General features: G+C 41.2%; 1 pseudogene; it reads left to right on the top strand.

Moving 5' to 3' along the window:
- The first annotated feature begins 321 nt into the window (after positions 1-321).
- Positions 322-20674, top strand: part of LOC123363617 — a 123172-nt pseudogene continuing 102819 nt past the window's right edge.

The raw sequence follows: 20674 nt of genomic DNA, 5'->3' as shown, positions 1-20674 counted from the left end.
CACATAATCCCATCACAAAATGAAGGCAGTTTTTCTGTCTTATAAATAGTTAAGCATTCATCTAAACGGTTAAGCAAGTAAACTTTTAAACCACCACTTGGGAAAGAAAGATGGAAAGTCTTTATAAAAAAATCTAGCAGTAAAGTAATGAACTTCCACGTGACCAGCTTTTTCAGTAAGTCTAGATGCAACTTCCTAGCACAGACCTATTCCTCCTGGTGTCTGGCAGACCCTATGCCTTGATATTAGGGATGAATGCAGGCTGAGGCAGGGGGCAGGTTATCCAAGGAGTATACTGAGCAGGGTCTGCCTGGGTGGGAGGGCGCTCCCCACCTAACCCCCACTGGTGGCCCTACCCGAGCCAGTTGCAGCCACTCACCCTGCTGGGAAGCAGGAGGGAGAGCAACCTCTGGAACTGCTGACCCAGGACACATTAATCACACTGATCTCCAGGCAATTAGGTAAGCCACCAACTGCATTATGTTTGTTTCTTCAATCCTCTCTTAAGTGATTTAGTGTTTTGCCATATATCTGTGTATGGCTCCATCAGAAAAAATATGCTTTCCCTTTAGAGCCTCTTAGATGGATGGAACTTTTTTCATAGAGACATTTTAATGCTAAAAGATTGATAATGCACTTATAAAAATAATGAAAGTATTTTCCAGGCATCAGTCCTCCACGTAGATAAGGTAACATCCAATGATCAAAGTTTCCCCTATCTGCCTAGAGAGTTAACACTTGGAAAATATTTTCATTACTTTCATAAGTGCATTGTCATTCTCTTAGCATTAAAATGTTTCAGTGAAACTAAGTGGGCTTGGGGAGACTCATTTGTTTCACTGTTTTGTAGGATGAGAATGTTGTGCTGGATGAATGTAGACTTCTAATTTGCTTTTGGGTTGAGGAAAGAGAGGATGAGAGAAACTGATGTAAAAAACTAGACATATGGACTGAAGCTGTGTGTATCTTTCTCTTTGTACTCCAGGGCTTACGCTTTTCCAAACCACTTTCTAAGGAATGAAGGCAGTACAGAAAAATTAGAGACCAAACTGAAGTGCTTCACCAGGTAGGAGAAATCTATTTGATCACATTAATTGGAGCAGACAGAGGTGGGGCTAGAACTTGTTATGAGCAAGATCATTCTTTCTGCTTAATTGAGGCAAAAAAAAAGAGAGAAAACAAGGAATAATGTGTATACAGCAATAAGCAGAGTGTGCAGAGAGATCATGATGCATGTGGAGTTAAAGGACTGTTAACCTAATTGGCAGCATTAGTAATACTGTGTGGCATCATGTATTTGTTCCTCAATTGATTAGTTAGGGTGTGATTCCATGCGGCTGTACTCTTAAATTATTTGCTATACGAGTTTCCTAAGGCAGGGCAATGAAGTTATCTCTTGGAGCTAGCAATGAAGTTGTTCTATGCCTGCTGTCTATGCAGCCTGTAAGAAGTAGTGAGTCCCTGTGATTCTGGGGAAATAAGGCAAAATAGACTGTAGCAAATGGAGAGCTTGATCACCACCTGCTTTAAATCCATAATCTTATTTATTTCAAGTAGCTGCCAGGAGGACGTTGGAGACAGCCAGCAGGAATTGATTTAAATCAAAGAGATTTAAATCACCAGTTTTAATCATCATTTAAATCAGCAAGCAGGAAACCTTGATTTAAATAACCAATTTGAATTGTGGTTTTCATTTGTACTTATTTGCCTAAAGAAAGATTGATTCTCATTGGTTGGTAACTATTAAAACATGTTGCTTTCCAACTAAATATAGTCTTTATGCTAAATTTGATTCTTCTTTTTGCTAACCAGCTGGATGCACAATATCTATACACATTTATTTAAGCAATTATAGATCTTAATTTACGTGTATTTAGATTTTTAATTTCTATATCTTGTATTAAGTTAGAAAATGGTGAATGATGCAATTCTTATTTACCAGATAATGATGAATTTTCTACTTGTGATTTGTGTCCAGCTACATTTGGATGAAAATTAGAATTCAGTTAAAAATGCACAAAAACAGTATTTTCCAATTTTTTAAAATTAGCTGAATAAAACCACCTTAAATGTGCTGGATATATAAGAAGCTAAAAGTAAGTTTACTTAAACATGTTTTGCATTTACAACTAACTGACTTATTAAACAAAGTCAGTAAGTGGTCAGTGAATTGAACTGATTTTTTCTGGCCATTCTGTTCTTCAATATTTTAGAAGTGGTAGCTTCTCTTAGACTTAATTTCTATTCATAGACTGGAAGAGAAAAACAAGCTTTCCTGCTTTAAAAACAACAACAACAACTCTGAATTGGTTTCTTAACTATGAATGAACATTGAACTGAACTAGGTGAATAAACGGAAAATGAAGAAAATAGTCTCTCTGTACCTGCAGAAGAGGCTAATGCTATCAAAAACTAATTAGCACTTAAGCTGATTCCAGGTGCTAGGCATTTGACTTCCATGAGTTCAGTGGTCTGACTTTTTTGTACTGATTAGTATAATTATTTGTATTGAATTTCAATTATTTTAATAGTTTATAATAAGTGTAGGCTTTAACATAATGGTGCATGGTGGTGGCTATTAATCCACTTCGAATACAGGATTGATGGTCACTTTGAAATTGCCATAAATTCATATTGCCCCAGATTGTTTCACTACAGGAATAATGTCTGAGATTTTCAAAGCCAACTAAAGGATACAGCCTCACTGGTTTCCTGAAAATTAATAGGAGCTGTGTGACTAAATCCCCCAAATCTCAGCCAAATGGTGTAGTCCATTCCCTTCTGTTAACTCTGGTCTCCAACAAAGTGGCTTGTCTTTTGTCCTTTGCTGGGGCTTTGAAAACTTGAGTACTGCATTCTCTTGCATTTCCAGTTTGTCTTCAAAAACTTGTGCTGTTTCCATATCCCGTGGGAAATCCTTTTTATGTTACAGCAGCTGTGATAATTTTCCATTGTTGCCATCCATTAGGGCTGTTTTCCCCAAACTTTTGAAAGTTCGTTTCATTTTCAACCCTTCTATATGTTATTAAAGGCTCTCTCATCCTGATGTAAGGATCTTCTTTGCTCCCCTGACTAGTTCTTCATGGTCCTCTGGGGAGGGGTGAAGAGGAAGGGCCATGTCCCCACATTTTAGGAAATGTCACTTTAGGGGTTCCACTGTTTGTATCAATATCATGTTCTCACTTTAGACTTGTCTTCCTTAGCTAGTCATACTATGAAAGTCCTTTCCCTTGCACCACGAACACGTATAACTTATAGGGTTGTTCTTGTTTTTCTTGACAGACTTTCCACTTGTGTTTTTCTAAGGACATGACATACAAATACATACACAACACTTAGCAATTGGTATATTGGTTACATGCTGATTGCAAATTATCTTTTAAAAACTCTGTGGGAGTAAGTCTGGTTGTAAATTAATGTGTGACAAACACTCTTGTGTGGTCCATGGCTTTTCATGAACATCAGGAAGTTACCCCAGTTTTTTCTACTGTATTTGGTTTAATAATGTTGTCCGGATGTTTATACTCTAGCAGTGTTGTTCTGTGAGAAAAACACAAATGCCACATTAACTATGAATATAAAATGCATCTGCACAGGGGGGTCAGTTTAAATACAGTTAAAAGGTAAAATGAGTTTACAAGAGATAATCTTGGCTTCTAAGAACATTGTTTTCCCACACTTTCTAATGTAAACACTTCTTTCTATTAGAGATGAGCCTGAACTATAACTCTGGGACTTTGGGAACTCAATTTGGTACTTTCCTTCCATTTCTGCCTAGTTTGTAAGGGACTGCTGAGAGTGAAACTACGGCCGTACATCAATTTTTCCACAGATCATCATATAAAATGGATTCTGTTTCACTGTCCAGAGAAACATTTCATGTGATTCCAACTATCTTAGGGGGAAAGGTGGTGGAGTAGCATTGTATATCAATGATGAGATTAACTGTAAAGAAATAAGAAGTGATGGAATGGATAAGACAGAGTCTGTCTGGGCAAAAATCACACTGGGAAAGAAAGCTACTAGAGCCTCCCCTGAGATAGTGCTTGGGGTGTGCTACAGACTGCCAGGATCTGATTTGGATATGGATAGAGACCTCTTTAATGTTTTAATGAAGTAAATACTAATGGGAATTGTGTGATCATGGGAGACTTTAACTTCCCAGACATAGACTGGAGGACAAGTGCTAGTAATAATAATAGAGCTCGGATTTTTCTGGATGCGATCGCTGATGGATTTCTTCACTAAGTAGTTGAAGAACCAACAAGAGGGGATGCCATTTTAGATTTGGTTTTGGTGAGTAGTGAGGACCTCATAGAAGAAATAGTTGTAGAGGACAACCTTGGTTCAAGTGATCATGAGCTAATTCAGTTCAAACTAGATGGAAGGATAAACAAAAATAGATCTGGGACTAGGGTTTTTGATTTCAAAAGGGCTAACTTTAAAGAATTAAGGAAATTAGTTAGGGAAGTGGATTGGGCTGAAGAACGTGTGGATCTAAAGGCAGAGGAGGCCTGGAATTACTTTAAGTCAAAGTTGCAGAAACTATGGGAAGCCTGCATCCCAAGAAAGGGAGAAAAAGTCGTAGGCAGGAGTTGTAGACCAAGCTGGATGAGCAAGCATCTCAGAGAGGTGATTAAGAAAAAGTAGAAAGCCTACAAGGAGTGGAAGATGGGAGAGATTAGCAAGGAAAGCTACCTTATTGAGGTCAGAACATGTAGGGATAAAGTGAGAAAAGCCAAAAGCCATGTAGAGTTGGACCTTGCAACGGGAATTAAAACCAATAGTAAAAGGTTCTATAGCCATATAAATAAGAAGAAAACAAAAAAAGAAGAAGTGGGACTGCTAAACACTGAGGATGGAATGGAGGTTAAGGATAATCTAGGTATGGCCCAATATCTAAACAAATACTTTGCCTCAGTCTTTAATGAGGCTAATGAGGATCTTAGGAATAATGGTAGGATGACAAATGGGAATGAGAACATGGAGATAGATATTACCACGTCCGAGGTAGAAGCCAAACTTGAACAGCTTAATGGGACAAAATTGGAGAGCCCAGATAATCTTCATGCAAGAATATTAAAGGAACTGGCACATGAAATTGCAAGCCCATTAGCAAGAATTTTTAATGAATCAGTAAACTCAGGGGTTGTACCGCATGACTGGAGAATTGCTAACATAATTCCTATTTTTAAGAAAGAGAAAAAGAGTGATCCGAGTAACTATAGGCCTGTTAGGTTGACATCTGTAGTATGTAAGGTCTTGGAAAAAATTTTGAAGGAAAAAGTAGATAAGGACATTAAGGTCAATGGTAATTGGGACAAAATACAACATGGTTTTACAAAAGGTAGATCGTGCCGAACCAACCTGATCTCCTTCTTTGAGAAGGTAACAGATTTTTTAGACAGAGGAAACGCAGTGGATCTAATTTATCTCGATTTCAGTAAGGCATTTGATATGGTTCCACATGGGGAATTATTAGTTAAATTGGAAAAGATGGGGATCAATATGAAAATTGAAAGGTGGATAAGGAACTGGTTAAAGGGGAGACTACAACGGGTCATACTGAAAGGTGAACTGTCAGGCTGGAAGGAGGTTACTAATGGAGTTCCTCAGGGATCAGTTTTGGGACCAATCTTATTTAATCTTTTTATTACTGACCTTGGCACAAAAAGTGGGAATGTGCTAATAAAGTTTGCAGATGACACAAAGCTGGGAAGTATTGCTAACACAGAGAAGGACCGAGATATCATACAGGATGATCTGAATGACTTTGTAAACTGGAGTAATAGTAATAGGATGAAATTTAATAGTGAAAAGTGCAAGGTCATGCATTTAGGGATTAATAACAAGAATTTTAGTTGTAAATTGAGGACACATCAGTTGGAAGTAACAGAGGAGGAGAAGGACCTCGGAGTATTGGTTGATCACAGGATGACTATGAGCCGCCAATGTGATATGGCTGTTAAAAAAGCTAATGCAGTTTTAGGCTGCATCAGGTGAGGTATTTCCAGCAAAGATAAGGAGGTGTTAGTACTGTTATACAAAGCACTGGTGAGACCTCATCTAGAATACTGTGTGCAGTTCTGGTCTCCCATGTTTAAGAAGGATGAATTGAAACTGGAACAGGTACAGAGAAGGACTACTAGGATGATCCAAGGAATGGAAAATCTGTCTTATGAAAGGAGACTGAAAGAGCTTGGCTTGTTTAGCCTAACCAAAAGAAGGTTGAGGGGGGATATGATTGCTCTTTATAAATATATCAGAGGGATAAATATTAGGGAGGGAGAGGAATTATTTAAGTTTAGTATCAATGTGGACACAAGAACAAATGGATATAAACTGGACACTAGGAAGTTTAGACTTGAAATTAGATGAAGGTTTCTAACCATTAGAGTGAAGTTCTGGAACAGCCTTCCAAGGGGAGTAGTGGGGGCAAAAGACATATCTGGCTTCAAGACTAAGCTTGATAAGTTTATGGAGGAGAAGGTATGATGGGATAGCCTAATTTTGGCAATTAATTTGGCAATTGATCTTTGATTATCAGCAGGTAAGTATGCCCAGTGGTCTGTGATGGGATGTTAGATGGGGTGGGATCTGAGTTACTACAGAGAATTCTTTCCTGGGTGCTGGCTGGTGAGTCTTGCTCACATGCTCAGGGTTTAACTGATTGCCATATTTGGGGTCGGGAAGGAATTTTCCTCCAGGGCAGATTGGCAGAGGCCCTGGAGGCAGTGGTTTCCCCAGGAATTGAAATTAGGGGGGGTGTTCGAATTTACAGGTGGGGTGTCAGGACCAATGAGATATATAAAAAAAGATATGAATAAAGTAAATGTTTTGTTAGGATTATGCAAATTTAACATAAGAATAATGCAAGTTACACCAAAACACATAACAGGACTAGATTTCTAAAAAACCATACATTTAAAAAAAAAGTATTTAATTTAAATTGACTTTTGAAAAGTAAGCCATCAAGGGGTAAGAGGGAAGGTCCTCTCATGGATCAGTAACTGGTTAAAAGATGGGAAACAAAGGGTAGGAATAAATTATCAGTTTTCAGAATGGAGAGAGATAAATAGTGGTATCCTTGAGGGGTCAGTACTGGGACCAGTCCTATTCAACATATTCATCTGGAAAAATGGGTAAACAGTGAGGTGGCAAAATTTGCAGATGATACAAAACTATTCAAGATAATTAAGTCCCAGGCAGACTGCGAAGAGCTACAAAGGGATCTCACACAACTGGGTGACTGGGCAACAAAATGGCAAATTAAATTCAGTGTTGATAAATGCAAAGTAATGCACATTGGAAAGCAATCTCAATTATACATACAAAATGATGGCATCTGAATTAGCTGTTAACACTCAATGCCACAATCTTGGAGTCATTGTGGATAGTTCTCTGAAAACATCCACTCCATGTGCAGCAACAGTCACAAAAGCAAACAATGTTGGGAATCATTAAGAAAGGGATAGATAATAAGACAGAAAATATCATATTGCCTCTATATAAATCCATGGTATGTGCACACCTTGAATAGTGTGTGTAGATCTGGTCACTCATCCTAAAAATATATATATTGGAATTGGAAAAGGTACAGAGATGGGCAACTAAAATGATGAGGGGTATGAAACAGGAGGAGAGATTAAAGTGACTGAGAATTTTCAGCTTAGAAAAGAGATGACTAATGGGGATATGATAGAGGTCTACAAAATCTTGACTGGTGGGAAGAAAGTGAATAAGGAAATTTTATTTAATTCTTCACATAACACAAGAACTAGCAGTCACCCAATGAAATTAATAGGCAGCAGATTTTAAAAAAACAAAAGAAAGTATTTCTTCACACAATATAAAGTCAACCCAGGGAACTCTTTGCCAGGGGATGCTGTGAAGACCAAAACTATAACAGGATTTTAAAAAGAACTAGATAAATTCCTGGAGAACAGGTCCATCTGTGGCTATTAGCCAGGATGAGAGGGATGCAATGCCATGCTCTGAGTGTCCCTAGCCTGTTTGCCAGAGGCTGGGAATGGGCAACAGGGGATGGATCACTTGATGATTCCCTGTTCTATTCATTCCCTCTGAAGCACCTGGCCTTGACCACTGTTGTAAGACAGGGTACTGGGCTAGATGGACCATGGGTCTGACCCAGTATGACCATTCTTATGTAAAAATTAATTATAATAAAAATGTTTAGTACAGAAACTCCCCAACATAATGACCTCCCAAGATAGCAACAATGTGAGATAACAACCTTGGCAAATACTGCATTTCAAAAATCTTGGCCTACTGTGAAACATATTTATATAAGTTTCCATTCCCAGTCACAAATCCAGCATTCTGGAGCAAAGTGACTAAAATATAGTCCAACAAACAAATGTTTATTTAACATGCCCCTCACTTTTCCCTCCACCACACTCCACTCACCGGTGTTGTCCTTGGTCAGTGGAGACTCAGAGTTCAGAGGTGCTTTCACGTGAGTACACTCTCCAGGTGGGGGACAAAAAGGCACAGTTCGCTCTGGCCACGGCTGTTCGTTGTGCCACCGTTCATTCCACCGCTCTGTTGCCAATGGCCCTGCACAGTCACCTTCTGCTGTCACCTACCACTGTGACCTCTGTGAGTTGGTCTCTTGAGGTTCCACCAGCGCTCAGTGATTTCAGCTGAGCTCTCAGTGCGGGAACCTTGCTGCTAGTGCAGTCTGGGCTGTCTCTTAAACAAAAACACTGTCCCCACAACAGGACTAAGCACTTAGACCTGATTGTCAGTGATTTCAACTGCAGTGGTCACTTAACAGAACAAAAGACTATCTATTGGAGCCTAATCAGCTCTGTCTTTAAACAGTGGAGAGGGACAGGTCCCCACCCTCTCTCTTGATGCCTTCAAATCATCACAGGCTAAGCACAGTTCTACTGCCCTTTACTCATACAATAAGAACAACATTTCATCCCTTTTCCCCCCACATTCAAGTGGTTTGTAACCCAACACCAGCCAAAATCTATCACTTGGACAACACAGCTCTGTTTGCTGGATACCTAGGTAGATTAGGTGTGAATGTAAATATAATCTGGCCCTGAAGCCTTAGCCCCCAGCTCATCACTAGCTGTCAGGGAGAGCTCATTTAGGCCATGGCTACACTTGCAAATTTGCAGCGCTGCAGCAGGGTGTGAAAACACACCCTCTCCAGCGCTGCAAATTGCGGCGCTGCAAAGCGCCAGTGTGGTCAAAGCCCCAGCGCTGGGAGCGCGGCTCCCAGCGCTGTACGTTATTCCCCACAGGGAGGTGGAGTATGGACAGCGCTGGGAGAGCTCTCTCCCAGCGCTGGCGCTTTGACTACACTTAGTGCTTAGTGTAGCCATAGCCTTAGACTTTGCTAAGACAAATCAGCATTTGAAATTATTAGGTTGGCCAACATCACCGAAATGAATGCACTGACATCATAAAAAAACAGCTGTATAAGGAAGCAAGGAAGCTAGTCTATGTTCATACTTTTCAAATCTATTATACTTTTTCAGATACACATATTTTATCATACACTGTATAAGCTTTTAAAGTGTGTATTAATGTTTCAGTTTAAATTCAGATTTCCAAACAGTCACTAAATTGGTATGTAACTAGCTCACAAAACTAGGGGGGGGTGTTGGGAAAATTCAGGGGGGGTGTACACCCCCCCTGGGGGGGTGTAGGGAAATCACTGCCTGGAGGTTTTTTGCCTTCCTCTGCAGCATGGGGCACGGGTCACTTGCTAGAAGATTTTCTGCAGCTTGAGGTCTTCAAACCACAATTTGAGGACTTCAATAGCTCAGACATAGGTTAGGGGTTTGTTACAGGAGTGGGTGGATGAGATTCTGTGGCCTGCATTATGCAGGAGGTCAGACTAGATGATCATAATGGTCCCTTCTGACCTTAAAGTCTATGAGTCTATGAAAAAGTTCACTTCCATAACTCTCTACAGAACCATGATGGCTTTGGTCTATGCCACACTGGAATTACAAGAGCTTTGAAAGAACTTGTTTTGTCTATCAACTAAGTAAGCCTGGTGGGCCACAAAATGGCTATACCAGCATGAGAGTGCTAGGGAATGCAGGAGAAAGCACCAGACAGCATTTGTGTTTGGGCCATAATTTGGTTGCTGTAGCATAAGGTGAATGGCAGATATGACCCTGCAATTCCTGCTCATCAGAATGGCTGTGGTGGGGGAACATTGGCAACAGCTATTAAACATGGATAGCGAGGTTTTTCCTGGGATCGGCATCAATCCACATTTCTGTTGTTTAGCATCATAGGTTGATCTGTGGTGTCTTTTGGAGATGTGCTAAAACTGAGCACTGCCTTTAAATGGACCTTAAAGTCAGGAGCAATTTCCACAGCTTAAGTCTAGTTTCTAATTTGATCCCATCTTCCAGAACTGAGAGGAATTTCACAAACTTGAAAACTAAAATAGTCAGCTCACAGGTGTGCAAGCACTTCACTAATCATGTACCACAGCCTTTGTAACTGATTCTAAACCAAGATTACTTGCCTTTTGGCTCTGGACAGGAAGAGCCCATCTAACAGGTTTAAAGAATCACATCAACATTCCACCCTAAATCAGATATTAGAGAGAGTCTTACAGAGGGCAGATCTTGAGCTCCCGTTGGCCTGTTTTGTGCTGCTCAGAGCCTGAAAAGCTACCTAAATGGGCAGCTGGTGATTCCCCTTGTGCAGCAAAATCCCTCAGTGGTGCACAGCCAGTGGGGATGGTGTGTTGGGCTGGAGACTGGAGCAGGCGTGGCCTTAGAACCTCATGCTCTGACAATCCCCAGACAGTAGAATGATCTCTAGGGGGGCCGTTACCTTGATAGTAGCATAGAGCAATTGCTTCTGGGGCTGAAACAACCCCTTGCTGATCCCAGCATTGGGGGAACAAAAAAGGTATCTTAGACCCCCCCCTTTTCTCCAAACTTGTGTGTTGTACCAAGCTTAGCTCAGCCAGAGTCCACCTCTCTTAGGCCGTACATCTCTTAGGGATCTATATTTCTGGTATCATGCTGAGACCAGTACATCTGGAGTTGCATTTCATATTTAAGACTTAAATCCAAATTTCCCTAGCATATGCCTCTCTGACATCGCCATTTCAATTTAACTGAGCATAATAACTTTGGCAGGAATATTGCCCAGAGTTATTAAGAACTCAGAGAGAAAGATATGTGAAGGTACACTGGGGAAATTGGACAGCTTCTTCTTCACAGCATCTGGAGTATTTCGTAGGCATGCTTAGTGAAATCTACCCGTGCCCTTCTCAAAAGCAATCAGACCAGGCAGATTTGGAGCCTTCGCTTTGGAGAAGGAACCTGAGCAGAATGTGTAAGAAGATTATATTAGAATTTAGGCAGGCAGGATTTCTACACAGAACTACTCAGAAATGATGCAGAAACATACACACAATCCCAGTCTTATAAATTAGGCTTCACCTATTTTCTTCTATGTTATTTGGAGACACATTTATGTTTTTCCAACTAAAGATATCTAGTCACAAATCTATAATCTGTGTTTGAGATTTCAACCCTCAACCACATTCCACTCAGAAAAGCAAGCCAAGATGGGATAAATGTTTGTGATGAATAATTGTTAATAATGTTTCATTACCCTGAGATTTGCATGAATATTTCAGCACTCACTGCAGAAGCATAAATAAACTCCTCGGGAAAAACAAAACAAAAAACTCCTGGAGAAACCCTGCCAGCTCCTAGCACAGATCATGGCCATGAATATATTTCTTCTTGGAACTTTAAAAAGCCTGTGTACATGGATTTTATTTCACACTATAGGCTCATTTGATATGATAAACTCAGAGGCTTCCTGTGCTTTGCAGCTCTAATCCTTTGGGGGACCCTTAGCCTAAATACAGAGGGGACTAAATCTAATATACTCTGCTTACACTGCCACCTTCAACAAAGGCAAAACAAATAATCTCCTGCTAGCACCAAATCAAACCACATTCTAGCATTTGAAGAATTCTTTTTGGTGCCTTAAAGAACATCAAAATTTGCCACACTTCAAGGAATATTGCACACACGGTCACCATTCTTATTATTAGTGGTAGTAATATTATTGTAACATCTAGAGGTACCAATTGAGATTGGAGCCCCCTTGTGCTAGGCATGGTAGAAATATAAGGTAAGAGACACAACCTCTACCCTGGGAGTTTACAATTTATATAGACCAAGGGTGAGAGAGAAAGAAAGTCACTTCTCGTCATACTGAAGGTGACATGGCAGGTCAGTGTCAGAGCCAGGAACAGAACCAGATCTCCTGGGTCCGAGTGCAGTACCTTATCCACTAGATCATGGTGGAGTTTCACCAGAGGCAGGGAAATAGTCCCAACCTTCTTTCCAGCTGCTAGAATTCTAAAATGGGCTTCCTAAGAGCCCCTTCCAGCAAATCACTGGAGCAGGGCCAACTTGCAATTATCCTAAGCCGGGCTAAAGTAAGGGAAGGAGAACTCCTCTGTGAAGATACACAGGCTTTCCTCAATCATGGGTCAAATTTAAAACACGGTAACGTGCATATTGCTTATTCCCCTCTATATTTAGGCTAAACTACAGACCTTTCTGGTTTTGCTTAGCATATGATCATGGCAGACCAAACTGCTGCAGGGAAACCAGTCTAGTCTATTGTGGAAACAAACAGTTCTTTAAACGCACAAGTATTAGTTACTTGACAGTTAAGAAATAGTTTATTGGGTAATTATTTATGAAAATAATAGGGACCAGTTCTTCCCGATATGACCCTGAGCTTCACTGGGGAGGGAGAAGTGGTGTCTTGCTTGAGTGGTGTTGTCAGGATGCACCAAGCCTTTTGAAATATAAAAGCCTACCAGGCACAGGGGAGGGGAGTGCTTTATAGAGCTCTTCAGTTCTGGTACTTGTTAATTATTTCACAGGGTGAGCTCAAACACATAGGTAAGATAATTACCACTGCGTGGCCTCGTGACCTCTCTCAAAACCGGGACTCTCACCCCTAAGGTTTCTATATGTTCTTTTTCAGTTCTAATTTTGTTTTCTTTGTTCTGGTCTGGCTTCATTTTTCCTGTTAATTGCTAGAAACATTTTTTCCAGTTCCAGTAAAAAATGCCTTACAGATGAGTATAAAACAGCTTTGTAAGGTCGCAGGTTGGGAGCAGTTGTCATAAATCCAACTTTCTTACATGTTCATTCCACTGATATCAGATCTGGACAGCTGCTATGGTTGTATGGTCAGAGTAAATTATTTATCTTTCTAAGGAGATTAAGATTAATATGTTTACCATAAACAATGTTGGGTTAATGTGTTAGGCTTTATTTGTGCCTGACTGTCACTATTAAATCTGAGGTTGCAGTTTCAATGATCTTAATCATCACAGATACTTTCCACAAATATTTTATTCATCAACTGGCCTGCCATTATTGAAAAGGAAAATTGGATACTGATGACAATATGTCCACTGGTAGTGAAAACATTGTCTGCTTCCTGTCTTTCTCTGCATGTGAATCATGCTGTACTTTGTTGACCTCAGTTGATCTCCAGATGGATGTTCTTTTTTTCTGCTTTGTATAAGACGAGGCCATCATGTAGAATGCAAATCTTTCCAAAGCATTTCTTTTTTTGCAGACCAACCCTCAGTCTATAAATCCTTTGTTTGAAAGTGTTAGCTAGCTTTCAGTCTCTCCTCCTCTTCGTCGTTGTTCTACACACTACAGCTTTACGCGTAACTGGGAGTCACAATTTACGGACTCAATTCTATTTAAACCATATTTCATTGACACCTTATCCTGGCGTGTACTGTATAATAAGAGCTCCTCACTGTGTGAGATCAAACCTCCTTAAACAGCTGATTTGAGGTTTGGTTTGTCCCTAGTGTGTTTTCTGTGGTCAAGTTTTTGCATTATTTAGTGTGATGTGATCTTCTAGTGGCTTGTGTGGAGGCATCCACTGGTAACATCTCCCTGGCTGAGGGGGAAAGAGAAGCAGAATTCTTTATTTGCTAAGTCCCAGGGGGAGCCAGGGTAGGCTAGGGAAAGAGCACCGCGCTGACTCCTGTTACATAAATTTAGATGCAACATATGGGCCCCAAAGAGTCAAAGATGTTAACTTAACCCTGCAACTATCCAACATTCAATTGTGGCACCTTAGAGACTAACAAATTTAGTTTACAGCCCACTTCATCGGATGAATGGAATGGAACATATAGTGAGGAGATAAGTTTTCTGTATGTGTATATGTATCTCCTCACTATATGTTCCACTGTAGCCCATGAAAGCTTATGCTCAAATAAATTTGTTAGTCTCTCAGGTGCCACATGTACTCCTGGAATTAGATAAAGCACAGAAAGTACTCATTGATCAGAGAAATGTTTTTCTAGAGCAAATTAAAGTTGGTGATCTGGTTAAAACCCTAGCTGAGGAAGAAAGGGGTACATTCTTGGTCAGTGTTGGATTGTTGGCTAGTATAGCTTGTGAAAGTGAGCCTAACCAATGTAAAAGTAATCCACTTAAGGTAGCTCAGTATGATGAGCTGCTGTCTGGGAAAAGCAGCAATGCGTTTGTTGGAAGTGGCAACTTGCCTGTTAAAGAAGCTGTCCCACTCTCCAAGCAATTTTCTGTGAACAGCTATGTGTGCTGGGACAAGGGAAACAATATCAAAAGCTGTTTGTCTGTTAAATGGGAATGTTTCTCCAGCTCTTCTCTGTCTGTAAAGCAGACAGAAGAAGCCTGTCAGCCTATGATGGTTGAAAGTTTGTCAGTTGTCTCAGAGCTGATTCTGGATTTAACTGAAGCCCAGGACAGAATGTTCCTAAGGGTAGGTCCATACTTACCCACCGGGTCGACGCGGAGAGTTCGACTTCTCGGAGTTCGAACTATCGCGTCTAATCTAGACGCGATAGTTCGAATTCTGGACGCGCTCCCGTCGACTCCAGAACTCCACCACCGCGAACGGCGGTGGCGGAGTCGACGGGGGAGCCGCGGACTTCGATCCCGCGGCGTCAGGACGGGTAAGTCAGTCGAACTAAGGTAGTTCGACTTCAGCTACGCTATTCACGTAGCTGAAGTCGCGTATCTTAGTTCGACCCCCCCCCCCAGTGTAGACCAGGCCTAAGTTTGTGTCTACAATGGGGAATTACATTGTAACTAGGTTGTATCTAGTTAATGTCATAAATAGCTCCCAGGGACTAAGCAATTCTGATGCTTCTATTTTGCCTGTTGCTGCTGTGTTGCTGGGTAAAGATATGACAACCTTGTCTGACCAGGTTGATGATATAGCCAGGGCACGAGGAAAGCATAAAGGTGATTTGACTATGTTACTCACTGACAGTGTGGAAACTTGTAACAAGGAAGAGGATGCTTTTAACCTTTTGACCATGGAGTCTAGCTGCTTGCCTGAAAGGGGGTTGTGTAAATATCCTTCTGATGGGCCAGAGGTGATTCTGGATATAAGTGAAACTCAGAAGGAGTTTGGTAATTTGTCTGTTGTGCCAAAGTCAGTTCTGGACATAAATAAAGCTCAGAAAGAATCTGTTGCAGTTCATAATATTGCAGGAGGGAAAGAATGTCTTAGTGAAGTCTTTGAAGTCTGTAAAAAGTCAATATCTGTGCCTAGTGGGGGTGAAAAGGTATTATTACTTCCATTAACTCTTAATGGGCCATTGTTGATAGTAAACAGTCTCTCTTATGAGGAAAGTTTGTCGATGCTTAATGGCCAAAGTCTTTCAAGTAAAAATGAATCCATTGAATTTGCTTTGGAAAAATCTAGTGTGGCTAGGCTTTGTTAAGTAATATTGGAAGTGAACAGTCTGTGTCTCAGGTTCAAGGAAAAGGCTGGATTCCTGGCTTTACACAGCAGAGGAGCCTTGTGAATAGACCCATAGACACTTTGGATTTGTCATGTGATTTCTTAGTAAGCTATAATGTATATGATACCTTGCGGATGCAGAAATTGGTAGTTGAAAAACAGGAGAACTGTAGTTCAAACATAATGATAGAAAATGGTTGTGTCACTTTAAGACATGGTGTCCAGGCAAGTTACCTAGCTAACAAGGGAAAAAAGAAAGGCAAATTAACCCTCGAAACACAAAGTGCCCTTATAAACTTGCCTCACTCATCTCTAAAATACCAAAAAAACCCCAAAGTGGTTAGACTGGAAGCCTATGTTAAGGAAAACCCTAGAGTAAGTGCTCTCTGAAGAACTTTAATGTCAACACATAGACCAAACCCAGGAATCACTAAAGTGTTTCACAAAGTATGGACTAAGGTTTTTAACCTGGGCCAAAGCATTGCAAGGAATTCAGTATAAACACAGCTCATATCAATGTTGGAAGGTCTTTAAATTGAATCCAGGAGCTCTAATTGCTCTCTTCTACACCAATCTCGCATTGGGGGTGTGACATTGTCTAATTAAAATATAACCATGCAAATCATTATGTCTACCACTGTTATATAATTGCAACAAATCTTATAGAAAGTGTAACATGTGTCAGATCCTTTGGGATTGGTAGAACCTTTTTTATATGATGAAATAAGATTTTCATTAATCTTCATCATATCTGACTTGGGGGCCTAGGTGGAAGCCCAAGGCTGGGTTACTTTAAGGGAACTGTGGAACATGTTGACTTCTGAGTAACCAGTGAAGAAGCTGTTTTGTGCTGGCCTGGTAAACCTAAGTATTGGAATATCCACCAGCTTTGGGGATTTTCTGCCCCATTCTTTGCAGTTCACCCTAATGGAGTGGCCTCAGCTGGCTTCTCTGGGACACCAGCATCAATAGAACTGTTTTGTCTTATTAAGATCATTCTACAATGTATTTTATGTACTTTATATAGTTTCTCCCCAACTCATAGGATAATGTATTTAAGTTTTAAAATTGGTCTTAGCAAAGAAGTTTCAGTGGTAGGGGAGGTAGTGATCAGAAAGAGCAATTTGGAAAGGACAGTAAAGCACAGAGCTACGTTTTTACCTCAGGCACTGATTTAGACCATGTTTTACTCTTCTGAAAAAAAACTGAGGGAAGGGGACAGAGGGTCCAGAAAGCTTCATACTGCTCAGCTTATGGAGTTTCTTTCTACTGCTCCCCTAAAAGTGGAAGGGCTTGAGGGCAGTGGAAGTGCTCAGGCCAAGGGATCCAAGCCTGAGGAGTCCAGGTGTCTGTGGGAAACTCCTCTCCCATCTTTGCAGATCTGCGGGATTTTGCAGGGAAGGCCTGACCTCTGTGATGAGCTATTCCTCTGCCCCTCCCTGAACAATGGTTCTTGGAGAGTCTGTGCTGCTATCGACTGCTTTGCCCAGGAGTTGTGCTTGAGAAGCCATGGGGAAGCCTGAGATAATGAGCAGCATTAACTCATGTGTGAATAATATATGTTAAGCCACCTATAGGATCTGGAGGAGAGAAAACCATGGAAACCATTGGATCCCACTCCTCTCTCCTGACATGCAGAGCCCCAATGCCATAGGGGTTGGAGGGACTTTAACAGGCTCTGATGCAGCAGGCAATCATGAAGCGGAGCTCATATATTCATGGAATTTAAATGCCAGAAGGGACATTTGGATCCATCTAGTTGGGTCTCCTGCATAACACAGGCCGTAGAATTAATAGTCGCTGCACCTCATTTTCTCATTCCCTCCTCTGCACAGGACCAACCCACCTGACTCCCCTCTGTTCCTGTCAGCACAGGGGACCATCCAATGTTTTTAGTCCTAATGTTTACCAAATATATTTTCTTCCATCTGCTAACATTCTGTGCTTTGTACTCTGGAGTTCAGTTCCGATCCTGGCCAGACCTTGAGGGTAGTATTAGAGAGCAGGCAGCTTTTCAAGGGCAGCTGGGAACCGGGCAGAAAGAGCAGAAGTGGCTCTTCAGCCATGTCACAAAAACAACAGATGAAATCTTCCCATCTGAACTTGCAAATGCAAAAATAGATGAGCCTGGGCTCCATTGCTGTGGTTCAACATTTCTTTTTCTTCTGGTCAATAGGTTGTTGTCACATAGTTTACACAAGCTAAAACATTTTTTAAAAAGAAGTCTCTCTGCCCATTTCAACAATTTCCATTGCCTGTGCTGAATACATGGCTCAAACTTGTGCCTTCCATGGGTCAAGAAAGGGGGTGGAAATAGGGTTGCCAATGTTCTAATCACACAAAACTGAACACCCTTCCCCTGCCCTGCCCCTTCTCTGACCCCCCCCCCACTCACTCCATACTCTCCTCCCTCTGTTGCTTGTTTTCTCCCATCCTCATTCACTCACTCATTTTTACCAGGCTGGGGCAGGGGGTTGGGGTGCAGGAGGGGGTGAGGGTTCCAGCTGGGGGTGCGGGCTCCAGGGTGGGGCCAGATATGGAGGGGTTCAGGGCGTGGGAGGGGGCTCTGGGCTGGGCCAGGGGTGTGGGGTGTGGGAGAGGGTGTGGGCTCCGAGAGGGACTTTGGTATGGGAGGGGGCTCAGGGCTGGGGTAGGGGGTTGGGGTACAGGAGGAGGTGCAGGGTATGGGCTCCGGGAATTGCTTACCTTGGGGCTCCCTGGAAGCAGTGACATGTCCCTTGGCTCCTATGCATAGGGGCAGCCAGGTGGCTCTGTGTGGTGCATGCTGCCTTTGCACACAGGCACCGCCCCTGCAGCTCGCATTGGCTGCAGTTCCTGGCCAATTGGAACTGTGGAGCCAGGGTGGGGACTGTGCCTTGGAGCCAGAAGGACATGTCACCGCTTCCAGGAGCTGGGTGGAATCAGGTAGGGAGCTTGCCTGCCCCGCCAACCAGACTTTTAAGGGATCGCTCATCAGTGCTGACCAGAGCTGCCAGGGTTCCTTTTACACTGAACGTTCCATCTGGCAACTCTGGGTGGAAAGGAGGTGGGAACTGAACATTGAATTGGGATAAGCATACTTGTGGCATTTGCTCATAGATTCAGGAATGTCAGTTTGTGTTACTATTGGTCTTATCTCTATTGGCATACTCTATTTCTAAATTCATTATTGTTTTATTCATTGATGTCCGTTTTAACCAAAGACCACCAAGTAACATCTGAATATTTAGCATCCGTATGGTTGAGATTTTCAAAGCCAAATGAGGGATTTAGGGACACAGCTCCCATTTTTCTTAATTTTAAGCCCCTATTTATCTTTGAACATCTTAACCCTAGCTCAAGGTGGATTTTGATTCATACAGCAACAAAAGCTCATTGCGTACGCATATATCAGCACCAGTTCATTTTGGCTCTGATCATGTTCCCATTCAGGTTAGTAGCCTAACTCTCATCCACTCCAGGATCAAACACTTTATTCCCTATAGTGAGTGAGGAAAATATGATGATAAAATACTGTTTGTAGTATTTAAAATGTAAACCTGACAACAGGATCGGGACTAGGAATATTTGCTGAGTCAGCACTGATTTGTATGAGTCCCCTCAAATTATATATATTGGATTTGACTATTCCTGATCCAGTTAGGTTATCAGATTATCTATATTCATTCCAATATCAGTCTGTCTGCGTCTGAATGGTGGATGGGAGAGTTTTGAAAGATCAAGGCATGGTGAAGTACATTGCAGTCCTGTACGCAGCTAGGAAACATCATACGAGCTATTGTCTTTAATTCATTAAGATGCTATAGAAATTTTCTTATTAAAGACTAACAAGTTCTTTATCAGGCAGATGTTCTGTATGTTTCTCATGGCTTTATTTTCTTTTTTTCTAGGGAGGTTTTCATAATGGACAAGCAGAAAACACTTCTTCTTCTTTTTGCAGCCACCTTCTGCTCCACTGACCAGACAACTGGTAATACAATATGTACCTGCTCCTGTTGCCATTGAAGTCATCGGCAAAGCTCCCTTTGCCCTTAAAGGAAGCAGGATTGAGCCTTGTGCTTCTTATCCATTGAAATATATGTAAAAAACCAAAACCCTGGTGCTATTTAATTTTGTGTAATTCCAGACAGCTCTTGCAACATAATTTCACAAGGAGTGCATTTGCATTAGGATATTAAAGACAATTCAACATAATTAAATTTAAGGCAAATAGTTCAGTAGTTTTTCTTTTTCTTTTTTCATTTTTTTGCTTGTTTGTTTTCGGTTCAAGTGTACTGATATTCAGTGCTTTCAAAATGTAGGGAAAAATCTTATTACTAAATTACTAAATACAAATGAACATGCAATAGCTGACAATTAGCACATTTATATTTGGGAGTAGACTCATGCCAGCTTTGCCTATTATTCCATCAATATATGCAGTTCAGATCTAGTACTGATTGCTAATTGCAAGGCTGCCCAGCTTATCAACTCTGGATACGTTATAGCACTCCAACATTTTGACTATTGTAATCAACTCTTTAGCTCTGTGGGAGATGGAAGAATTGAGGAAGGCAGACTGTCAGTATGCAGGTCATCTTCCTTATGTCTAACAATTCAGGGGGTCATAACCATTTTACCCTTTTGTCAGGTGGTGACCTGCCATTTTGGAATGACTAAAAACCCAAGGCCCTAATACTGCAAGTATTTATTGCATGATATATGCATACTCCTGTTTAAATCAATATGACTAAAGGCTAGTCTACCTGTTGGGATAATGCACACTCTGGGGTGTGATTTCTGAAGTGTACTGGTGTATTGCACGTTAAATTGGTCTGTATGGTCCCAGCTAGTGGGCACCAAAGGTTGTCTAGTGAATTTTATC

The sequence above is a fragment of the Mauremys mutica genome, chromosome 2, assembly GCF_020497125.1.
Source record: "Mauremys mutica isolate MM-2020 ecotype Southern chromosome 2, ASM2049712v1, whole genome shotgun sequence".
Classification (NCBI taxonomy): domain Eukaryota; kingdom Metazoa; phylum Chordata; order Testudines; family Geoemydidae; genus Mauremys; species Mauremys mutica.
Note: the sequence above shows the minus strand (reverse complement) of the source record. Positions and strands in the feature narration are given on the sequence as shown.